The sequence below is a fragment of the Rhinolophus ferrumequinum genome, chromosome 20 (genome assembly GCF_004115265.2).
Source record: "Rhinolophus ferrumequinum isolate MPI-CBG mRhiFer1 chromosome 20, mRhiFer1_v1.p, whole genome shotgun sequence".
NCBI classification, from domain to species: Eukaryota; Metazoa; Chordata; class Mammalia; order Chiroptera; family Rhinolophidae; genus Rhinolophus; species Rhinolophus ferrumequinum.
In genome coordinates this window covers 40,107,421-40,122,315 of record NC_046303.1, presented here as the reverse complement: position 1 = coordinate 40,122,315, position 14,895 = coordinate 40,107,421, and the positions used below count along the sequence as shown (strand labels likewise).

Sequence of the window (14,895 nt, the reverse complement as noted above, 5' to 3'; positions counted from 1 at the left end):
TAAGACCTAGCCGGACAATCAGCTCTACTGCATCTTTTGGAGCAAAAATTAATATAAGACCCGGTGTTATTTTACTATACTATAAGACAGGGTCTCATATAATACAATATAAGACCCGGTCTTATGTTAACTTTTGCTCCGAAAGATGCATTAGTTGAAGCCAGTGCTCACTCACCAATCTGAAAAATCCTATGGCCCTTCAGAATTATGTTAAGTCTACCCTGCCTATGCTCTATAAACAAAACAACAAAGCCTGGATGACAGCATGTCTGTTTACTACATGGTTTACTGAATATTCTAAGCGTACTGTTGAGATCGACTGCTCATTTTTGTTTTTTTCTTTCAAAAATATTTCTGCTCATTGACAATGCCTCTGGTCACCCAAGAGCTCTGATAGAGATGTACGAGATTAGTGTTTTCGTGCCGACTAACACAACATCCATGCTGTGGCCCATGGACCAAGGAGTCATTTCAACTTTCAAGTCTTATTATTTAAGAAATACATTTTGTTAGGCTACAGCTGCCATAGACAGTGATTCCTCTGCTGGATCCTGTCAAAGTAAATTGAAAACCTTCTGGAAAGAATTCACTGTTCTAGATGCCATTAAGAATGGTAGTAATTCATGGGAAGAGGTCAAAATATCAACATTAACAATTTAGGCGTTGATTACAATCCTCATGGATGACTTTGAGAAGTCCAAGACTTCAGTGGGGGAAAGTTACTGCAGATGTAGTGGAAATAGCAAGAGATCTAGACTTGGAATTAGAGCCTGAAGACGTGAGTCGATGGCTGTAATCTGATGGAAAAACTTGCATGGATGAGGAGTTGCTTCTTACGGATGAGCAAAGAAAGTGGTTTCCTGAGGTAGAATCTACTGCTGGTGAAGATGCTGTGAAGATTGGTGAAATGACAACAAAGGATTTAGAATAGTACATAAACTTAGTTGATAAAACAGTGGCAGGATTTGAGAGGATTGACTTCAATTTTGAAGGAAGGTTTACTGTGGGTAAAATGCTATCACACAGCATTATATGCTAGAGAAAAAAATTGTTCCTGAAAGAGTAAATGAATGCAGCCGACTTCACTGTTATCTTATTTTAAGAAGTTGCCATCGCCACCTCCCCTCACCCTGATCAGTCAGCAGCCATCAACATCAAGGCCAGACCCTTCACTAGCAAAAAGACTACAACTCACTGAAGATTCAGAAGATGGTTAGCATTTTTAAGCGATAAAGTATTTTTTATTAAGGTATGTGCACTGTTTTTTGTTTGTTTGTTTTTTTAGACATAATGAGATTGAACAATTACTAGACTGCAGTATAGTGCAAACATAACTTTTATATGTCAGGAGACCAAAATTCTGTGTGACTCACTTTGTTGTGATTTTCACCTTATCGTCATGGTCTGGAACCAATCCTACAATATCTCCACTGTACGCCTTTATGTGCTCATGCTAAGGTTCATGATGTATTGAAATACTTTGAGTCTCTAGATTCCATTCAAGGGGCTGGAGCTATAATACAAACAGTTTCTGACCCAATCTACACTGCATATGGGCATCTTGGTATGTTCGTACACCTTCACTTCTTTCAACATTATATTAGTCACTTGAAAATATTTTATTGATTTAATGTTATTCATAAAATTGAGAAAATAAAACACATTGCTCATCTGTAAAATTGAAATTACATATTCACTTCCGCTATCAATATAAAGATTAAATAAGATAATGTAAACAACAGGACATATAGTAGTTATTGAATTAATGTTCCTTCTCTATATTCACCCACATATACTTGCTTTTATATCTTAAAAGAAATGGAAATGTTTGCACATAAACTAATGTTACTCAAATTTTTATTTTGTAAAAGTGAAATATTTGATCACAATATTGAATGTGATAAAATATACTCCTAACATTATTTGAGAAGTAGAAAAAATCAAAGTGTTGCTGTGCTATCTTATGGGGTAACTGAGAGCAAAGATGAAAATATATGTCAACGTTTTATGTGAATCTTAAGATATTCTTGTTAGTACTAACAATATTCCTTTTCTTCACGATTTTTGAAACCAGTGTTGGCTGTTATTGGGTGGGTAAACCAAACTTAATTCAAGAGTTCAGTATTGTAGACTTATTTTCAAATGGTAAAGTTTTTTCGCCTCCATTGTTAACTTGGTTTCATTTCTTAAATTGTTCAAAACAAAACAGGGAGGAGACTCATAAAGAAATGGCAATAATTAAATATGAATACTTCTTTAAGTTTACAAAATGGGAAAAGGTTTGAGAAGTGCTTTTTTTCCCCCAAGAAATAATTATTTACTTAAATTCATATTTTGTTAAGCATAACTTAGTCTCAGATCAAAGTTTTATGATTAAATAGTGAACTACATTTTAGTCTAAAGGAGAAAGTATGTGTTATGCTTTAGATAACAAATTATATTAAAAATGTAGTCCTACACTATATACAAAATTCTTTAAAATTCTGGCAAGAGTCTTGTGCGAAACATCATATACTCAGCTTATGCTTATCTATTTTCATGTTCTTTTCTAGCTTATGAAAATTTCTCAAAGTTCTTCTTGGTAACTTTACAAAGAGCTTTCCAAGGTACTTTTAGATGTAAATAATCACAAAATGTTGCATAGAGGATATCTTCCACATTTTGAAAGGAAACCAGTAGTTGTGAGAAGAGGACCTGAACCCCAGCATTCATGTTTAGTGCTACATTCATGGAGAATATTAGATTTGTAATTCAATCAAGTATAATTATAAATGCTAAAAAGTATACCAATAATTAGAGCATATGATTTATCTAGAGAAAATAAATTCTAGAGTGACTGAAAATACTATTAATCAGCAAAATTATTGTCTAGCATTGACCTTTTAGCATTTCAGCACATCTGGCCAAAAACAAGGTCAAAACTCAAACTTTTAAGGAAAGTACAAATGGAACAATAATCATCTCTTTCTGCTTTTCATCCTAATTGGAATGTGTAATACTAAGGAGTAAAACAAAAAGATGTTGACTGTTAATTAGATACTGCTTTGAATTATTGAATTAGATATACCTGCATTTTTTACTTTGAACATACATCAATGAGAAAGTATACTCCGTAACAAAATTAAAAACTCACATTCTGCTCAAAATAGGTTATTGTTTTCAATGGGCCTAAAATGAAGATAATATTTGATATCAAGCAGGGTAGGAACGAAGAACGTTTGCATACTGGTTACAAAAAATAGATCCAAGGTGGCCAGGTGTCTGACTCCTGTAGGGAGATTGGGACCAAGAGCCCTCCATGTGAAGGAGCACGAGTTGAGTTGTGATTGACGGCCGGCTTGGCCTTCGGAATGTATGAAACTGTAGAAATGAGCAGAGACAGCCAATCACCATATATGGGTGGAATGGTCCCCCAGCACAATGTCTAAGCCTAAATGTTTCCAGTATTTCCCTGGAACATGAGACAGAAGTAACCAGTAAAGGAATTAATTGTAGCACAGGGTCCTGGTGGAAGGCTTGGGATGGGTCAGATAAGGGGAGGGGGCAGGGAAGGGGAAACGGAGACTCACTTAAGATGAGCCTACAGATGAAAATGAAGTCCTTTCTGGATAATTCAAGAAGGATTTATGAAGATAACATTAACTGCAAGAAGCCAGCCTGTTGATCTCTTTGAGTAATGATAGTGAGAGAGGAAGTTTCTGACCACTGGTTTTTAAGTAATCATCAATCCTCAAGGTATTTAGAGCTTTCAGATCCTGTCACCATAGATTAATTCTTGCAGGATCTTAAGATAGTTTGAAAAAATTACTTGTTTTCTTCTCCATCTTCTTTTGTATAAGAATAATCTATGGTTTTATAAATGCCAACTACACTTAAATATATTTATCAGATCTCTTTCATCAAAACCAAAGAATTAAGGTAACATTTATAACTACCCAAAAAAATGGGTGGGAGTTGCTAAAATTCTGAAGTCATTTCTTCATGTATATAAATCTGCTTGTGTTTATAAAAGTAACCAGTGTCTTGGCTTAAAAATTATGCTAATATGGACTTAAAAATAACCCTCTCTTTAAACTGAATATTCTGTCTTTATCTGGGAGAGGATACATGAGCCCATAATGACAAAAATGATATTATGAAATGAAAGGTTTTTTTTTAAAATCATAAATATTTTGTTTTTGATCTCTCTACAAAGAATGTTCTCAATCATATTGATAAGTATCTGTCTTGGAGAAAAAGCATTTGAGCAGATAGACATAACACAGATGCAGGACCTAGGAAAATCTGTATATGAAATGAACCCTTTCAAACAGGTATTTTCCATGCTACGTGTGCATGACAAAAAATATCGACAGATAAAGGGAAAATTCAATTAGTATTCTATTTTACTTTAAAATACATAACCAGATGGTCCTACTGAATAAATGAGGCCTGAAAATCTTTGAGGGTGAATAACTGACAACTCCTTTTTTTTCAGTGCCTGAGAGGTGGCAATGTGTTGAGGTGACTCTCATTGAGAGGACACTGTGATTAGCATCACCCCTGTAAATGTCATCAGTGGCTTGGCTGGAAGTACTCCCAGGAGACACACTCTTCTCAGAGACTTCATGTTAACAGAAATGGAAATTTAGCAACTGAGTCAGTGCGGAAGGACCAGTTCTTCTCCAAATGTCTGGAATGTAACTGTGACTCCTTTACCTCTGAAAAGTAGTAGGCTCTATCAATGCTGGGTGTTGATCTAACTTGAAGTAACGTCATTCTCATCAGCATTTAACCATCTATGCTTTATGGATTGGGTATTCTACCTATTTCCATTTATGAATCCCTTTCAGAATTCAAGTAGTCCTGATAAGGTGATCTGAGATAAAGAAAGACAACTTTGTATTGATAATGAAGTCCCCTGTTAGGGAAGCAGTGTATTCTAGTGGTTGGCGGAGGAATCTGTTCTCAGGCACAATTAATTTGAACCCAGGTTCCACTACTTACTCGCTGTACAATACTGGCAAGTACTTCAACCACTCTGTTTTTACATTTAGAAATAGAAATCCAAACAGTACCTACTTGATTGGACTATCAGGGCTAAATAAATCATGGATATGAAATGCTGGTTCCTTGTGGGTACCCAACTAATTCTATTCATTAGCACCTTATCTGGAAGTCGTTGGCTTCTACTATAGAGCAAAAATGAAATCCTGAGTAGAAGAGTACCTGGGAGCTAGAGCTGTGGGCATTGACAAGGTGTGAGGACATCTAGGAAGCAGTGTGCCCATTACAGAGTTAACTATGTTAGCTCCTCCTTGAGGGGCCATTGAAATTGGACTCTATTTTTTCCTATACTTTCCATCTTGACATGTAATATGGTTCCTTTATTATAAATAAATGTGGATTTATTAAACCTATTAGTGTCGATTTAAAAGAGAATAACTCAGAGTAAGTTAATATATCCTGTGATTTTAAAATTTTTTTCTGCAAGTTAATGGAAACATTCATGCATAATAAATATACTACCTATACTTACATTGTTTGCATTACTTTATTACTCGTATTGCAATCATATTGGAAAATATATACAGATAAAGCCACAGGGACACAAAACACTTACATAGATAAAAACATGAAGAAACTTATTTAAGAACCATGTGATTTGTGAATGAATGGCCTAAATTTTATCATGATATTTATTAGCAAAACATAATTCCAGTCACAAAGGTTTCCTTTCTTTTTCTTTTTTTTAATGGACTTAACTTAATGTTTTCCAGCGCAAGTATTAATTGATATGGTTATAATAAAACCACCATTATAACTTTAAGTAACTAAATTGCTTGAGGCTGCCACCTAGGTTTATGCTGTCTTCATCTCCATGTAGTTATTTTCTTCAATGAATTTCACCATTAGCAGAAAATAATTACCTGCACGAGTTACCTGTGTATACTTTATAGCTAGCATTTAAGCACAATACATCTTATATAAAACATCAACCCTTTCCTCTGTCACTCCATATTCGCCCCCACTGTGTCTCTTAAAGTTTATTAAATTAGCTGAAACTTAACACAAAGGCTATGTAGTCAAACTATTTGGATAAAGAGTAAAATTCCCATACATCATCCTATGCCCTCTATAGTTGTCCTTTTTTTCACTTATTATTATTTTCTTTTACTGAACCAAATATATGAATCAACGTGTTAGTATCAAATAAAACCAACCACGATATGTTTTAAAATCGCAATATAGTATAAGCTGATTTTTATTGTACTTTGAACGGCAAATGAAATAAATCAAGAAGAAGCAAATCTAAATGCAGTGCTGAAGTGAGGTCCGGCCTTTCAAACTAGCTTCCTATTAATCACAGGGCTGACCTTTTCATTAAGGGGCACTTGTTGGAGTCACTGACAGGGTTACAGCATTCATATGTGTGAACTGTACTCCATGGCATTCATGTACCGGGGAAGGCACAGTGAAATTAGATTCTCTCCCTGTAGGGGGTAGACATTGACCGCTATTCAATCCAACAATTGTCGGTTAAGTATTTCATGAAGAATGACTTTTAAACTGCTTTTACTCCACCATCAGTAATGTCAGATGTAATTCTTAAAGAGATATATTTAACTAGCAGTAATTAATTAAACCTCTCATAGCAGCAACTTTATCCAAGCTAAATCATTTCTGAATATACACAAAGGAGTCATCAGGATTCTACTGTCATGGCTTTTAAACCGTAAGTATCAATAATGTCCATCTGTAATAGTTAGAAAACAAAAACATTGGCCAGTGGGGAATTAAACAATGCAACAGTGTTTTATCTAATTTCACCTGTTTATGTACTCTGTATAAGTGCATTGTTTTTTGAGATGACAATGCTTTCCAGAGTAATTTTTCCAAAAACAAAAAACAAAATAAAACAAACAAACCCTAAATATGAAAAAAAAAAACCAAAAAACCTCAAATGACTACAGCATGATAATATGACATGCTGACAGTTTTTATTGCATCCTTTTAAAAATATGATCATCTTTGTGCAATATTTGGTGGGCTGAATTTAAGAATCATAACTGAGTCTTTGTCAGGGCATACATCCCATGTGTTTATTTCTTACATAAAACATCATACATTTGAGCAGCAAATACATTCTTTCACATTGGCTGACATTCCACCTGAAAAAGTCCACCACCAAGTTAGCTTGTTAACACAGTTCAGGATATATGGTATAGTAGTAAAAAGATTCCCCATAGCCAAGTAAAAAATGAGAGTAGGGGGCTCACGGAACAGGGCTGTATGTAGATCAAATCTGAACTTCAAGTTCAAACATAGTTTAATGGTGAAGCTAAAGTTGTAAATGCAAAGTAAACGCAATGTGAAGGCTGCTTTAAACCAAGCATGAAAGACCAAAAAGTCAAAGTTGAGATTTCCTGCATCTGGTTTTAATATCTTTTTCTATGCTATTAGATAAATGACATTTTGTTTTGTTTTGTTTATTTTAAAAATTCATTATCATTGGCCTTGCTGCTACAACCTAATAATGGCTTTAGAGTTTTTAGGATCTTCTTTAGTAATGGATTGATCTGTAGAATGGATTTAAGAAAAAAATTACAAGCAAATTCCTCACATTAATGTATGAATAGTGATGCAACAATACAGTTATGTGTAAAAGTTGAAATCCATTTTCAGGAAGAGTATGTGCTTCTTAAAGACTATTTTCTATTCTCAGAAGTGTGAAAAAACACTTGCCACCATTGTTTTTGACAGTAATAAAGGACACTCACGCAGAAATAGCAGATCATATGCCAGGCTACAGGAATGAATTAGCAATATTATTGGCCCCACATTTTAGTTCCGAGACCTTCAGCATGGGGAAGCCACTCACAGAGTATTGCAGCTTCAGTGACAGTACCAAGGCACCGTGCAAAACGAAACAAGAGGAAATCTACAGGGTTATGAACACAGGCGTTTTGCTAGTTCACTTTTGCACAGTCTTGAGAGGATTCCCTGAGAGTAAACATCCTTAATTAATTGCCAAGTAAAAGAAGGAAAGATAAATACTCCACTCACCGCATTTGCTGTCCTTTGTCCATGCGTCGAAGGAAAAAGGTTGTTGCGCTGTTCTTACCTAGCTCCAGGTTGCCCTCCGGATTAGGCATAAATGTGAGCGGCAAGAAGCGTGTTGACTCTGTAACTGGACGAGGAGCAGCGCATTGCACTGCTGCTGGCGAGCCGGTCAGGACAAAGTGCTAAACTTCAGCTTGAGAGCACAGCATCTATTACCCCTGAGGCTCTACCATTTCACCTACACCTGGGCGGATCTATCAAGCTTCATCTCTATTAGAGCTATTTGACTCTGTGGTTTAAGAGGGAGGAGGAAAAAAAAAAAAAAAGAGGCTTGCCGTTGTCACACTTGTTTCCTATTAAAGAGCCTTACGGTGGATTGAGTAATTGTGTACGAAGGTAGTCTGGCTGGCAGATGTGTGCAGCCCCAGCGGAGCACTAGATTCAAGGCAGATGGGTTGTACCAGGGCGCAAACAACATTGAGAGAGAGAGAGGCGTGATTAAAACAGCAGGCCTCTGTTTTATAGTGCTGGAAGTGGGATAGCATTAAAGCTCCTGGGAACCAGAGTTCCCCAAATGGTATTGCTCGATAGCAAGGAAAACAATAAATTCAATAAAAAAGAAAGATGTTCAAGCGACAGAAGTTATAGAGGGATTTATAATATTCACTTTAACTATTAATGAAGGAGTAAATGAAGCACCCTGCCCCCAATACCCTAACTGAATTTAATTAAAACTACTCAATCATGGGTCATAGTGGGTTATTGATAGTGTTCACGAGATGGATTTGAAATAGATCCCTCATTCTGCTATATAAGCCAAGGTTATCTTTTTAATCTGAATTAAATTGCTTTAAGGAGATTTATGCTGTCAAGCAGACTGACATTCTGCAATTGGACATTTTTTAAAAAGGTGGTTGAAGCCAATTGTTAGGAAAAAAAATGTCCTCTTGTAGGTATTTCTGCATACCACATATTATCTCAGACACCTTAACTCATGGAAATGTTAGGGCTTTCTGTGTCACACTCTTAGATAATCAGAAATGTGCAAGTAATCAGATTGATTATAATTAACTTTCACAAAGCAGCACTCTTTGAGCTATTCTCCATGTTGTTGAGAACTACTTTCCGATGTTAAATAGTGCGCAGCTACTATGATTAACAATTATGATGATGATTGAACGGTTGCTACATCATGACAGAAACTATGCAAAGAACTCTACATGCATCATCTCTTTTGAGTCTTACAAAGACACCTTGGAGTTCATACTACTATTATTATCACTTTTTTTTTCTTTTTTAGAAATGGGGGGAAGAGTTGGCAAAGTTACCCTACCCAAGATCACACACTTTTTATGACTTGGCAGCATGATTCCATTGGATCTGACTCTAGAATCCTCACTTTTCACATAGTCTCTATGCGGAATAATTTGTATCCTGCACAAAATAATATGATTATCATTGAATTCTTTTACAGAAAAATTGAGGGGAAAAAACGAAAACAAAAAAAATCCTCCTTTTGTTTCTCTGGGTAGTTATAACTTAGGTTTTAATTCTCTAGCTTTGTGTATCCAAACAAGTAATAGAAATATCATCCAGCCCACCAATAAAAGTTCCAGTAAGGGCGCTAAGGATCAATGAGGGTAAGCCTTGCTTAAGAACATATATTTAAAAAAATAACTTATTGGCATATTTTCTTATAGTTAAAACTCATTTGAGAAAATGTTTCTTAATATTCCTAATTGGTCTGCAGCAAATTAGTAGAAGGAAGAATGAGACTGAAAATTAAGAATTTCAATCAATCAATGAATAAACTCTTAATTTTCAACCCATTTCCATGTTTCTCTAAATTAGCTAAAATGTATTGTTTGAGTGTTACTTTCGTATTCTCCCTTTAATATTTTACCATTTCTTTATGAATAAATGCTTTACTTCTAATAGAAGTTAATTTCCTGAGTGGCAAAATTATGTCACTTAGTATATGGGGGAAAAAAACAACAACAACCTAAACACTCTCACTTCATTTCTGGAAACAAAGGAGATAGGGGAAATTCATTTGAAAATAAAGTTATGCTTCCATGAATATTTTATTTAAGTAATAAAATGTATATTGAATTAAAATTTTGCAAAAGATAAACAAAACTCTGTTTTGGAATAATAGCATAATTGTATGTTACATGACAGATTATTGATATCCATGTTTACTTACAGCCCTCAATACTTTGAATATTTATAATAATCAGGCTAAACAGTTAGCAAATGTGTCCTCCTCATCATTCCATTCAAAACAAAAGAATAAGAATGAATATGCTTCAAAATTCAAGAATAAATACAAAGAAAATATTAAAAAATGATGATGACAAAATATAAGATGAGGTAAAAATGGGGATATAGTACCAAGAAAAAGACAGAGAGAAACAAGGAGTAGCAATAATACTGGAGAAAAAATAGGTTGTGATTTAAATGTAACCCAAGGTGTCAATGCAACTGGAAGAGGACTAAATGGTTCACAATTATGGTTTGTATATAGCTGCTACATGAGGACAGGGCCTTTTGAACAATGCGTGATTATTTTAGAGTGTGTATTTGTGTGTGAGTACATATATCCATGTGTGAGGGTTTATAGATTCCCAAGACATTATAGGCATAGATTGATATTCAAGTATTAGAACATATACTAATGGAAGAATACTGAATTGCCTTTAGAAATATTTTATAGGAGAGCAATTAATGTTATTTTTCTTTAATTAGATTTAAGGAAATTACATTAAAGCTTACCTGTGACTATCTGAAATCTGTTTTATGTACTTCAGCCAAAATTTATTGTTTTCAGGTTTCAAAAATTTTCATTGGAAAAACAAACAAAACTACATTTCCATGGTGTCACATAAAATTCCATGACTACTTTTATTGTGATTTTATTTTTTCCTATCTTGGCTGAAAATGGGACATATTGGAAACATCCCAAGAAAAGTCCTGGGGAGTTTTCAGTCTAACTTATATACCAAAGTTTGGAGAAAATTTGGAGAAGCATACTGATTTTATTTTGATTTATTTCTAGGTTTATTCACATCCTATCATATAAACAATTTTCAAGATAGTCCTGTATAGCAAATGGTATTGAATTTATGAACTAATGATCCAGTCCTTGCTGTTTTCTTTGTTTAGAAAAGGAAAAAAAAATCATGATTTGCCTACGAATTTGTCTCTGATTTCCTCCCCTGCTTCTATTGGGTTTATCATCATCCCCATTACACATAGTCTCCCCTTTAGTTTTACTGGTGTGACTATGCTTGCAGTGGCTGTGAAGTTTTTATTAATAAGATTGCTTTAATACATTCCAAATGTGACCTGTCATTTCCAATTCAATATAAAAATATTTTGTTAAAAATGATGTACAAATATTTCTGTTTGATACATTTGCTTGAATATTTAAGATATGATGTCACTGAAACCAAATTCATGGTATGTTTAACTATCTGGGTCAAGATTTGGTAATTTTTTGAAACATATATCTCACTTGGATGAAGACTTTAAAGCTGAAATGGTTAATACCTTTAATTCTAAAGTGCTAATTACTGAGATTAAGGTAATAAAAAAAAAAAAAACAGTGCTGATAACCTGGTAGAAAGTTGGCATTACTTAAACAAACAAAACAAAACAAAACAACTGCTTCAACACTTAAATGTAAATACACTTAATATGAATATCTTCAAAAATAGTCTATATCCTTATATTTTCTACCTCATTGTTAATCTAAGTATATAAAACTTGCAAAACTCTTTAAAGCATGGGACCTATTGTCTCTTTTGCACAGAAGGTTTTTTTTTTTTTATTTTTTTTATTTTTTATTCCCAGTGTTGGTTAGGTGGGTGCAATTATATCTAAAGAGAAGATGGGGCAGAAAGTTTCATGTGTTGTTGATTCACCAGCTCTAGAAGATGGGAAAAATGATTTTTGGTTGTTGTTGATTATCAGTTCTAAAGTACATTATTATGCATTTTGGGCAGAAAATAAAAATGTGTATGGCCCAAAGTATTTGTATTCTGCTAATTTTATGATACTATTTTAATGACATAGAGTAAATTATCAATAAGATAGAACACATAGAATTAGAGCAGAGGCTATATCTCAATGAGAAGATCTTTAAAAAAAAAAGTATATAGAGATTAGTCAGTTGGGTATGAATAATTAAGAATTCAACAAATACTTAGGGGCATGTCCTTTTGTGAGACTAGGCATGATTTGTAGAATTCTAAAGCACAAAACATTGCCAATACTGGTCGTCTTCTTCCTCTCTTAGATCTTGAATAATTTCCATAAAATATCTTTCTAGCCAATGTGAAGAACAGTTTCTCTAAATATTTTACTGTGTTAAAAATGTTAGTAATCTAGGAGGAAGATAAAAGTTACTACTTTGAATATTTTCTTAATTTTATCTTTATCCTCTGGATTAATTTAGGACCTTAGCTAGTGGTCACTGGAAGTCTAGTATAAAACACCATTCAAAGGACAAGTGTATTACAGAAGAATTTTCTTAGGTAATGAAAGTAGTTTGGGTGTCAAAAACAGAACAGGAGCCATAATAAAAGCTCCAGTTTGGCTGAGGTCCTTAATGCCACACATCCCTATGAGAAGGGTAAGCCAAAGAGGGTTAGATAAAGATATACCTGGATGAACACAAAATTAGGCAAAGGTTGGATGTGGGGGACAGAGGAGCAGAAGAAAATATAAATAAAAGGAGAGAGGTTTAAAATGTAGTTATATCAACTCTATAATTGTGTTTAGGCCAATACTGGGAACTATACATGTAAATTAGAGAATGTTTGTGAATCAATTAATCCAAATGCTAAAAATCTAGAATGAAAAAAAAAATAATGGTTTTTACCATCCTTCAAGATTTGTCAGGAAATTTTTAACTCGGCTCCACAACTATAGATGCTTCTATTAGCTATCACTGAGGTAGACTTCATAGAGAAGCAAAGCAAGACCTAATGTTTGACCCTAACAACAACTTGGGATGAAAATATACACATACAACAAATTAAGTGAGATTTTATGGTCAGAAAGAATGATACAGAAGATAAACTTAGTAAGAGGTTAGAAAAATGAGAGCTCACTGAGGACTGCATGAATTCAGAAGTAGACAAGGATATTCCACAGTTCAGAAATGATGACAAAAACAATCTCTGTCAAATAGAGAGTTTGCATTGGGAAATCATGAAGAAAAGTTAGGGATGGCCAAGACTGAGTAGAACAAAGAAACATTATTGGAAGTTTTCTGGTAAGTGCCTGGCATGATAAATATGTTTTGGAAATATTAAATGGAAGGGATTAGAAAAGGCAAGCCAGCCTTTGAATGTGCTGCGATAACTCAGGCACTGACCTACATTTTTCATTTCATCATCGCTGTTCTCTCTGCATAGGACTAATCCTACAGACTGATATACTCTAGTGCTCATTAAAATCCATCACCATTTCTTCCCCTGTGTTCATGCCATGTGCCTGTGGTTCAATAGAACAGGTGGGGTTTAAAAGTATTGGATTTAAATCCCGATTCCATCACTTAATAGTAATTTATTTTCTCCAAACCTAATTTAAAAATTGGGATTGCGACCCTATTGGTGAAATTTAAGTATGATGAGATCACTAAACTGGAACTTTATACAATGAAGCGAATATAAGCTTGGGGTGGGGTAATCATAATTTCTGTGTCTCGGAATCCCTAGTACAGGTGTCATAAATATTTTTCAAATGTCTATATATCTTAATAATTCTCATAATATTTATCAGAAAACTTACTGAAGTTGATTATTTTAGGATGATCAAATGGACTTGGTTAGTGATAATAACACGGGGCGGGGGGGGGGAAAGAGCAAACAAAAAAAACCTTGGCTTCAAAAGGAATTTCAAAGCAAGAAGCAATGAAACTTTGTATCTAATTAGACATGAATAAAGACGTTGAGTGAAAATTAACCCTACAAGTAACAGAAAATAATAGTGGATTTAACAAGATAAATATTTATTGAATATTTCTTCTTTACTCAAATAAGAGAAATCCAGAAGTAACATCATAAGTTTTGCATGGTACTGTTTTTCAAGCCATTAGAGATCTAGCTTCTTTCTGCTCTGCCATTCTGGGCTAATAAATGTAATTTTCAAGGTCACAAAGTAGCTGCTGAAATTCTGGTCATTGTTTTTGTGATGACCAGAAGGAAGGTGGGAAGGGTAAAAAGGCTCATACCAGTTGTTCAGCCTCCTTTAAGGGCAAGTTCATAGTGGTCCACCCAGAAAGTTTGGTTATTTAATATTGGTTTCACAGCTATAAGGAAGTTTGATGTGGCAATTTTAACTACCTGGAATATAAATCAGGAGTCTGTTACTGAGAAATATGAGATAATACATTGGATAGGAAAATAAAAGTCTTTTTCTTATCAACTGAATTGAAGAATGCATTTTGGAGAAATAGCACAGTTGGGGAAGAAACAATTTTAAGATAGATTTTGTGAAGTATTGACTTTAAGATGAATGAATGAATGAATGAATGATGAACTAGAATTGGGACAGTATGTCTATGAGGTGACTGAAAAAGAAGTAATGCTGGTCTATGTAATAAAGCAAATTAGGAGCATTTAACTAATGAAACTTGGTCAGTCAAGTCAATGAACTTCCAATCCAATTTAAATCTGCATGATTTTAATACTATATTGAAATTATATGACTAGACATTTTTAATAATTAGATGTTTTTAATACATAGATGTATATATAGACAAATGTATCTAAGGCATTTCTGTATTAGATACATATGCGTATCAACCTGTAACTAACTCAAATATCAATTAGATTACATTTT

The 14,895-nt window shown here is 34.1% G+C and overlaps 1 protein-coding gene across 2 annotated transcripts in view; it reads right to left on the bottom strand.

Moving 5' to 3' along the window:
• SEMA3A (semaphorin 3A) overlaps positions 1-14,895 on the bottom strand; it is a 488,784-nt gene that overhangs the window by 455,047 nt on the left and 18,842 nt on the right. Inside the window, exon 1 of one of the 2 annotated variants that reach the window (XM_033088935.1) lies at positions 8,047-8,265. The exons of the other annotated variant lie outside the window; for it this stretch is intronic. The gene's annotated coding sequence lies outside the window, so the exon portion shown is untranslated. Of the gene's footprint in view, positions 1-8,046; positions 8,266-14,895 lie in introns of those variants that run through there. 2 annotated transcript variants of the gene reach the window in all.